The sequence below is a fragment of the Littorina saxatilis genome, linkage group LG11 (genome assembly GCF_037325665.1).
Source record: "Littorina saxatilis isolate snail1 linkage group LG11, US_GU_Lsax_2.0, whole genome shotgun sequence".
Classification (NCBI taxonomy): Eukaryota; Metazoa; Mollusca; class Gastropoda; order Littorinimorpha; family Littorinidae; genus Littorina; species Littorina saxatilis.
The window spans coordinates 36083648-36094275 of NC_090255.1; positions in this window are offsets into that span (position 1 = coordinate 36083648).

Below are 10628 nucleotides of genomic sequence, written 5' to 3' on the forward strand. Positions count from 1 at the left end.
CACACACTGCCCACCCCCCACCCCCCCCCCCCTCCTACCCAAACCTCAACTCAAATTTAGGTAAAACAAGAAAAAAGGGTTGATCAGAGATCAACAGGGCCAAAACATGTTGTAGAATATGGGGGGGGGGGGGGGGGGGGGGGGGGAGGGGAGATTAGTTGTGTGTGCGACTTTGAAAACGTAGAATGGAACTCCGCATAAAAGAACGTTCCAACGTAAAATCAAACTAACTCCTTTATACCGTATTTTGCCATGTTTAGGCACGGTCATGAAAGGGGTTCCAATGGTGCAGCCATAGTCGTATTTTTAGAGTATGCACAAACACACGCCTCATCCCCTAGATCATTGGTGACCTGAAGAAAGCAGTTAGAGCTGGGTTCAACGCCATGCCTATTCAGGAAAGCTTCCGCGCCATTGACAATTTCGGAGGTGTAATTTGATAAAGGTAAATGTCCGACCATTTTACCTATAGACTCGAAACTTTGTAGAATGGTCGTGGACGAACTAAAGTTCATGCACAACAGCTATCAAAATATTTGTTAAATTCAAATGACTGAAAAAATAACCCCTTCGTTGTAAAGTTTCACTTGCGCAATATGCGCAAATTTAATCAATGATATGAACGCATTCATCCATGGGAAATGTCCTGATCCTGCCTGCAATTGCTGTATTGAAGGCATTGATTGTCTAATGTTGATTAATGTATACTATGTCATTTGAATTACCCCAAATCCACTCATATACAGAAAAATGAACGACTGAAACGGGAATCAAAGGTGGGAGCAGCAACTTCAATCACGGTATCATCAGTGGAAGAAAAGTGACTAAAAAGGAGGAAGCACCAATCCACACATAAGGCCAAAAAAAAATTGTCTGTTTAGGGTAACCCGACCGACCCTATCGATTTGGCGCCGACCCAAAAACTTTTTTTTGATTTCAAAAATAAAAAAGAAAAAAAAAAGAGGTATTATAAGTGAATTTGAACATACACTATAGAATCTCTCTTTCTCTCTCTCTCTTTCTCTCCCTTTCTCTCTGTTTTATTTATACGTTAGTTTTGAAACATGTATTCATCAAATATAAAAAGTGAATGTTCAGCCAACATAGCATTTACACACAAAAAAACAAAAAACAAAAAAACAAAACAAAAAAACCTACCTACCTACCGACCCTTCTTTTTTTGGTCATGTTACCCTAAACAGACAATTTTTTTTTTGGGCCTAATCACAGTAACATGTAACACAAGGTGACTCGGATGAAGCAGCCACCCAATGTATTATGACAATGAGCAATCTGCACAAAACATAAAACCCTCAAAGCGATGTTCCTTAAAATAAAATGGTATCCAGGTCACTTGGGTTCAGTTATGTCATAGCATAAAACAGCTCACTGCTCCCATGAATTGTTCTGAGCCTTGCAATGATAAGTAAAGCAATGAGAGCAGATCTGATGCAGTGCACTGTCAATCATTGGCCGGCTGAAATATACTGCAATCTTGATGCAAATTACCATGTAATTTTCTTGGTGATATGGTCATCACTGTAGGCAGTAAAAGATCACCCAACGTTTTGCAATGAAGAACAATGAAGTTATTAGTAACAGACGAATAAAGATTGAAAATTGTCAAATGCAATGGGGCTGGATCTCCCTGTTGAAGAACTTTGAGCAAAAGACCGCAAATGAGCTAACAAAGAATACTGTACGAAAGTACGAAATGTTACATGCCACTGCAAGATCTCCCTGTTGAGAAACTTTGAGTAAAAGATACCCATTTTATTGCAAAGAAGACATACAGAATAACATGTATATGAACAGAGTGCAAAGAATTCAAACAAAGAAGACCCGACATTTTTAAAATTATGTCAAATGCAGAGTGGCGGAAAATGTGTTTCGTGAGGAACTTACAGCACACACAAACACAACTATTTGCAAAGTGTAAAAACAACACGAAGAGAGTGAGAAGAACGAGTAACAATTAAAAACATTGCAAGAAATAACAAAATGTCATATGCAGTGACGATTCTGCTGCGGAACTTTTAGTTTTAGTAACAAGTTACGAAGTTCCTGTAAATAGTTAACACGGTGTTCAAACAACATGAACAAAATGAGAAAAAGAGCAAAATAAATGCAATGGTGACAGTTCTTCGCGTACAGAAATGTTCAGTGTGTCGGTGACCAAAACAAGGAATTCTTGTGAAACCTAGACATATTGCATAACACCAGCGGCGGAGCACGCAAGAATAATGGTTCTATATGAAGACTCGACAGAGTAAACCCTATCATTATCTCCAAAGCGCTTCCAGTAGAGGCTGCCCGCGCTCGTTCACTGATACAAAAAGGTACCAAGTGTCGGTGTCTAACTGTCCCTCTCAGCGGGAGAGTTGCTTTGTCATAACCCCCTCCGTCCACTTCTGTTGTTTCAATGCCGGGGTGAGGTCAACGGTCAATCACAGCCCACCCCAGTCGCGAGACACTCAGCTGGTCGTGGGCTTTGCTTTGCTTAATCCGAATGTTGTACTCCGATGTAAGTAGACATAATGATAAAGAAAATTTGCTGATTCAAATCAGCAGGTTCCCAGACGTTCCTTCATGTAATTTTTAGGTGAATGGTCAAAGTGGTTTCTTGCACACACTCAGTCATCTTGCACAACAATGCAACACAAAGGAACTTAGTCGATAAATATCGACAGGGGGCCGACAAATGGTTTAAATGTGAAATGTGTGTATATGGGTGTGGGTCTGAAACAAACAAACAAACAAACCATGTGAACCCCAAAGTCATGCGCCCACACGAACACACACACACACACACCCACGCGCGGGCGCTGTAGAACACACACATAATATAGTAAATACTTCAACACAGTGTGCGTATAATGTTGTATTTGTTTAGTTTCACTTTCAAAGAAACCACAAAAAAAGAAATCAACATGAACAACTTCAGAGCTCTTACTTTGATTACAAACTGCATGATTTGGATAAAAGTTGATCGGTTTGATCTAATGCTGATTTCAGTTTTTTTCAGCGGCATAAGTCAGTGCTTCGTCTCGTATCGAAAACAAAAGCAGACGACAAATTTAGTCAGTTGGAGTTGTCTCCCGTACTCCTGTAGCATGCACTGATCTAAAAATAATCCACTATTCAGTTTAGATCAGTGCGCTGCACCGAGACGGTTCGGGAATTCCCAACAATCGAAAAGATCCGCACACGGTACTGGCAACTTCAGTGTCAGCTGAACACGAGAGCGTTCGGTCTTTTAGAAGATTTGTATCTTGAAATGAAAATTAACGAATATCGCGCTGTCCGAAGGAATGGAGTACATATCGGACAATGACCACGCTCAGGCTAAAACGCATAGGACATCTGACCGACATGCGGCAATGTGAATCGGACATTTGGGGATTTTCATCTATGTCCGATGTCCGACGCCTAACGACATCCCTGCCTACATTATTCTGATTGATCACAACCAAACCTACTATCATTGGACACATCCAAATGCAAGCGTCTGTTCTTGAAAATTTCCCACTGATCTAAAAATAAAACCAGTGCAATTTCCTCGGTCGGGCTTTGCCACAGAAACTCACGGTTTAGTAAAATGTACAATGTATTTTCTGATTTGTGCGCAAAAGCTTTTTTTTCTTTTTTCTGTTTTTTAACATAACAATCACATTTGTAAAAAAAAATGTTAAATTAGAAAATAAATAACATTTTGGTTCATGATTTTTCCTACACCTGTGCTGAAAATAAGAAATAAAAATGTTGGTATATAAGTCACTCAAATACAGGTAAGTATGCATGGCTCGGTTTGAGTTTGTTGAGGTTGACCCTGCACAATTCTATCTCTGATGTTTTTGTTGAACAATTTTGTAATTCACAACTTCCTGTGTTACACAAACTCAGTGATGACCAATTTTGCCTTCACACCTCCCATAGGGTGACGGATTTCACAACTTTCTACAGATGAACAACAATGTTGCCTTCACCCCTCCCATAGGGTGACGGATGTCATAACTTTCTGTGTACACAAACTGATGACGACATAAGCGCATGCGCAAACGCCTGCCGACACCCATAAGCTTTCAGCTATACATACATGTGAGCCAACGCCAGCGTAGTACTAATTTTAGGCTTATGGTCCTAGAATTAACACGGCTTGTGTGTGTGTGTGTGTGTGTGTGTGTGTGTGTGTGTGTGTGTGTGTGTGTGTGTGTATGTGTGTGTGTGTGTATGTGTGTGAGAGAGAGAGCGAGAGAGAGCGAGAGAGAGAGAGAGAGAGAGAGAGAGAGAGAGAGAGAGAAAGACAGACACACACACACAGAGAAAGAGACAGAGAGTGTTTGTGATAGCGTGTGTGTGAGCGTGCGTACGTGTATGCGTGCGAGCGTACGTACGTGTGTTTTATTTTAGCTCTCGTTTGTTTATTTCCTGGTGTGGTAAGCCTTCAGAATACAATTTTGGTAGACTCATTTACTGAGAAACCACACACTATTTTCCCCCACAATACCCTCGTTCCCAAAGACCCACGGAGCCTCCACCCTCACCCTGTCCCACGGCCTACCAACTCATGACGGGTACTATGGCCACCAGCCTGCCAACCCGGACAATCACCCGTGTCCCGTGTTGGAGCGTCGTTACGTGGAGCAGTATGAATGCAGGGCGCCTTCGGAAGCCACCGATGCCATCTGCGATGTTCTACAAGACATCATGGAACGACAAGGATGTGATATTGGTGAGTGGAGAGAATGAATCTAAAAACAAGAAAAGTAAGTTGTTGGACGTTTAATTTGACCAAAAAAATCTAACATTCACAAATATTTCGACCCAACGGTCTTTTCAGTGCACAGACAAACACTAATTAGACAACACTTAGCTTGACGAAATGTGCGGCCGCAAGTGTTTGATATGATAATGTTAATTCTATTTTATCTTATTTTATTATGCCGGTTAGCAGTGAGTTCACTACATTCCAAAAACATATAAATATGTTATATTTGGATTAAAAACAAGCTCTGAAAATTAAAAATATAACAATTATGATCAAAATTAAATTTCCTTGTCGGTTCCTGATTCGAAAAACAAAAAGATATGATATGTTTGGATTAAAAATGTGTATGATGTGCATGATGTGTTGTTTGAATCTGACAGTGATTGTATGAATTTTGTATACATGTATTGTTGTCACGCGCTTTGAACTTCTGATAAGGCGCTTTATAAATGCCCGTTATTGTTATTACACCCCTGGTATAGGGGTGTGTATAGGATTCGGTCGATGTGTTTGTGTGTGTGTTTGTGTTCGCATATAGATCTCAAGAATGAACGGACCGATCGTCACCAAACTTGGTGAACAGGTTATATACATTCCTGAGACGGTCCTTACAAAAATTGGGACCAGTCAAACACACGGTTAGGGAGTTATTGGTGGATTAAAATTATACGACTTATAGACGGACACCCCCGTTGGTCAAAGGGAAATAACCTTTTCAGTTGGTGGCAGTGAGAATGGTTATTTCCCTTTGACCAACGGGGGTGTTTTTCCTACCTCGGAGGAATTTCTTGTTATTATTAAAAACACGCTCAGAAAGTTAAAACCAAGAGAGGTGCAGAAAAGCGTGCTATCCTTCTCAGCGCAACTACTACCCCGTTCTTCTTGTCAATTTCACTGCCTTTGCCACGAGCGGTGGACTGACGATACTACGAGTATACCGGGTCTTGCTGAAAAATTGCATTGCGTTCAGTTTCTTTCTGTGAGTTCGACAGGTTGACTTGTTCTTGTTTCTTCAGTCCGTGAAGCAGCACGTCTGTCTTCTGCCCTTTTCTTGCCGCGGCGTATCTGTGACGGGGTTTTGCGTCTGGGAGTGAGAGAGGAAGAGTGTTTTTTTTTGTTTTTTGTTTTTTTTGTTGAAGAAACGGTTTGTAGACCTGTCTTTTCGGTTATAAAACCATATGTTTTTGATTTTCTTGATTTAATGACGCTATATCGTGCCCTTTTAATCAATCGAACAATAAGATTATATAACAAACTTATAAAACCATATCATTAGTGGACAATTTAGGAGTGTGATGCTGTGGTACCCTTTGTCTAAACACCGCGAAGTGAGGTATGTATTGTTTACTTTTTATATTTAGTCAAGTTTTGACTAAATATTTTAACATCGAGGGGGAATCGAAACGAGGGTCGTGGTGTATGTGCGTGTGTCTGTCTGTCTGTGTGTGTGTGTGTAGAGCGATTCAGACTAAACTACTGGACCGATCTTTATGAAATTTGACATGAGAGTTCCTGGGTATGAAATCCCCGAACTTTTTTTTTTCATTTTTTTGATAAATGTCTTTGATGACGTCATATTCGGCTTTTCGTGAAAGTTGAGGCGGCACTGTCACGGCCTCATTTTTCAACGAAATTGGTTGAAATTTTGGTCAGGTAATCTTCGACGAAGCCCGGACTTCGGTATTGCATTTCAGCTAGGTGGTTTAAAAATTAATTAATGACTTTGGTCATTAAAAATCTGAAAATTGTAAAAAAAAATAAAAATTTATAAAACGATCCAAATTTACGTTCATCTTATTCTCCATCATTTGCTGATTCCAAAAACATATACATATGTTATATTCGGATTAAAAACAAGCTCTGAAAATTAAATATATAAAAATTATTATCAAAATTAAATTGTCCAAATCAACTTAAAAACACTTTCATCTTATTCCTTGTCGTTTCCTGATTTCAAAAACATATAGATATGATATGTTTGGATTAAAAACACGCTCAGAAAGTTAAAACAAAGAGAGGTACAGAAAAGCGTGCTATCCTTCTTAGCGCAACTACTACCCCGCTCTTCTTGTCAATTTCACTGCCTTTGCCATGAGCGGTGGACTGACGATGCTACGAGTCTAATACGGTCTTGCTGAAAAATGGCATTGCGTTCAGTTTCATTCTGTGAGTTCGACAGCTACTTGACTAAATATTCTATTTTCGCCTTACGCGACTTGTTTGTTCTATATGACGGTTCTCATTTATAATTCAATAGTGGTATCTCCTTTCTCCTTTCTCCGGTTAGTCCTTGAACTACGGAAATAACTCTGTCGGGTTGGATGGGCTATGAAATAGTTTATACTATGGCTTCCATTAAGGCAAACTTGTTACACGTGCCCTTTATCCACGTGTTTGAGACACACCCCTCGGTAGTGAATGACCTATAGATACGTAATGTCACGTGGGAAAGTTTGCCTCAATAAAAGCAGGAGTAATCACCCTTTCACAATCCATACAAAACCGACAGAGTTATTTCCGAACATCGTCTATTGTGTTGATATCCAGCTGCAGCTAGATGAGCCTACGAGCAGTGTCAGAACCATCTTTTTTGGAACGTTTTTTTTTGTTTTGTTTATAAAACTAACACCTTACTTTTCTGAACAACATTCAGTAACGGGTCTCTTCGACATTTGTCTTTACACTACGCAGATGATGGTTTTGTGTGTCATGGTTCTGACAATTTACTTTGAATACACACATTCATTTGACAACGAGTCTAGCGTTGTGGATGCTTGGGAAAACAGAAAAAGGTTCCTGTACGTGTGAACGAACTATCTTTATCACTCAAGGGCGAAGATTTTAGGCACAAAATTGGTTACATTTAAAAACAAACAATCTCAAACATGACCCGGACAGAAGTTATTTTATAGTCAACACTAACAGTACAATGTTACAAAGTACTGCATTACATGTACGGATAAATACCACAGAAGAAGAAAAACCCCAAACAAACGATAAAAACAAATTACATGTGTGTGTGTGTGTGTGTGTGTGTGTGTGTGTGTGTGTGTGTGTGTTTGTTTTCATGTATGTGTGTGTGTGTGTGTGTGTGTGTTTGTGTGTGTGTGTGTGTGCGTGTGTATGCGCGTGTGTGTGTGTATGTGTGTGTGTGTGTGTGTGTGTGTGTCAGTATGCGCGCTAGTGTGGACTGGCCTTCACACGATGGCAGCTCCGTTTACTTGCGCAATTACAGTATAAGCGGAGGCGATTGGTCTTTGAACATTACAATTAACGTACGACGGTTACCTCATTTTTTTTTTTAAGAGTTGGTGTGGGCACGCAAGGGTGTGTGTGTGTGTGTGTGTGTGTGTGTGTGTGTGTGTGTGTGTGTGTGTGAGTTGGTGCGTATGTGTGTGCGCATGTGTGTGTGTACGTGTGACAGAGAGGGACAGAAAGAGTCTTTGTGTGTGCATGTGGGTGTGCTTGTGCAAGAGTGGTTGGTTCAGTGTGATTGTCAGTATATCTTTGTACATATTGTAACTCCCTTTGTCTAAAGGGCTTTTTAAGCTGATGACAATAAACCCTCAGAGCGTGTCTCTCTCTCTCTCTCTCTCTCTCTCTCTCTCTCTCTCTCTCTCTCTCTCTCTCTCTCTCTCTCTCTCTCTCTCTCTCTCTCTCTCTCTCTAACAAAGCAATGTTACAGTCGGCAAAGTGCATGACCAAAAAAGTCGGAGGTGACGCTGAAGGTAGAAGTGCGTCCTCATGGTTTGATGTTGAATGTTTGGAAAAGAAGCGATCTGCGAGACGGTTGCTGAGAAGTTACCAAAGAATTAAAACAGAAGATAAAGAAGAAAAAGAGATAGCAAAGCAAAAGTACGCTGAAGTCAGAAAGGAGTATAAAGACCTTCTTCGAACAAAGCGAACAGAGTACAGGTCAAAACAAGTTCATAACTTATTGCTCTCTGCTGATAAACCAATGGAATTTTGGAAGGAAATAAGGAAATGTAATAGAAAAGAGGTGCACTCCAACTCCGTACCAAAAGAGGCATGGTACGAACATTTTAAGGATGTTTTAAACACCGATACAATTGAAGGTGAACCCGAAGACGATCAGTTGCCTGATACAGGTATCAGTGACGAAATTCTTGACAGTGAAATAACTGAAATTGAAATTAGTAAAGCAATCAGAAATTTGAAAAATGGTAAAGCGGCAGGGTTTGATGGTGTGTCGAATGAAATGTTGAAAGTGTCTGAAAGTCTTATTTTACCCTTTTTAGTTAAATTGTTCAACAACATTCTCGAGAAGGGGGTGTACCCAAGAGAGTGGTCCAAGGCCATTATTGTGCCGTTACATAAAAAAGGAGACTGTGATAACCCTGATAATTACAGAGGAATTTCCCTCACCAGTACGGTGAGCAAAATGTTTATGTCTGTTCTGAACGACCGCCTGTCTGTGTGGTCAGAAAATAATAACATTTTCAGGCATGAAAATTCTCCGTATTTTCCGTATTTTTGAAAAAAATAAACCGTATTTTTTTTTAATTTCCGTATTTTTCCTTTTTTTTTTTTTTTTTTAATTTTTTTTTTTTTTTTTTTTTTTTTTTTTTTTTTTTCCTAGTCACAGTTATAGTAAAATAGTTTTGGGGCCATGTTTGAATCCAATTTTAAGGCTCAGATAGCCCCAGATTGCACCAAATTGCACCCTTGAAAAAAAAAATTTCCGGGGGAGCATGCCCCCGGACCCCCCTAGAAGTCTTGGCGCTTTGCGCCTGCGAAACTTGGCGCTACGCGCCTTCGAATTTTTTTTTCAGTATTTTTTTTTTCTTTTCAGTTTTCATGCCTGATTTTAGATGAAAGCCAGGCTGGCTTCCGGAGGAATTACTCAACTATTGATCATGTGTTTACCCTTTACGCTTGCGTCCAGAAACAATTTTCACAAAAGGCCAAACTGTATGTAGCCTACATAGATTTTTGTAAGGCTTACGATAGCATTAAGCGCCCCGTGCTCTGGTCAGTGCTTTTTCGATTAGGCATACAAGGCAAAATATTTAAGGTGTTAAAGAGCATGTATGAAAATGTGAAAGCATGCGTGCGGTGCGGAAACGAATACACTGATTTCTTTGAATGTATGCAAGGCCTTAAGCAAGGTTGTGTAACCTCACCGACAATTTTCTCGTTTCTGATCAACGAACTGGCACAGGATGTCATACAACGAGGCAGACATGGGATACGTTTATCTCCGTCTGAGTTAGAACTGTTTGTAATGCTTTTTGCTGACGACATTGCGTTGTTATCCAGCACTGTAGTAGGCCTACAAAACCAGCTTAATGTCCTGCGCTGCTCTGCAGATAAACTGTGTCTGAACGTGAACTTGACAAAGACTAAGGTCATGGTTTTTAGAAAGGGCGGGCACATTGCACAGAAAGAGTAACAGCTATTGTGTTTTCAGCGTAGCAATAGGGTCCGATATTTAGACGAGACAAGTATAATGCGACGAGTCGAAGACGAGTCGCATTATACTTGTTCGAGTCTAAATATCGGACCCTATTGCTACGCTGAAAACATAATAGCGATTATATAGCTGTTATGACCTTGATTTGTTGTTCCAAACTTACAAAATGACAGTTTTTGCGTCGATGCGTTGATCTCAGGTTTTGATAGCAGACAAACGTCTTACGCGCATCATGTTCGCGCAGACATGCACACCGCTACACGCTTTCTGACTTTGGAAGAAAAACTGACTCCAAGTGCATTCGATTTCACAACACAGTTGTTGAAACAGCTTTTTAAGTTGTCAGTGTATGCTGTTGTCGATAGAAACATCGCCGCGTGGTACAGATGTGTAAACAGGAACCATGCGTCGGCCATTTTTGACTCA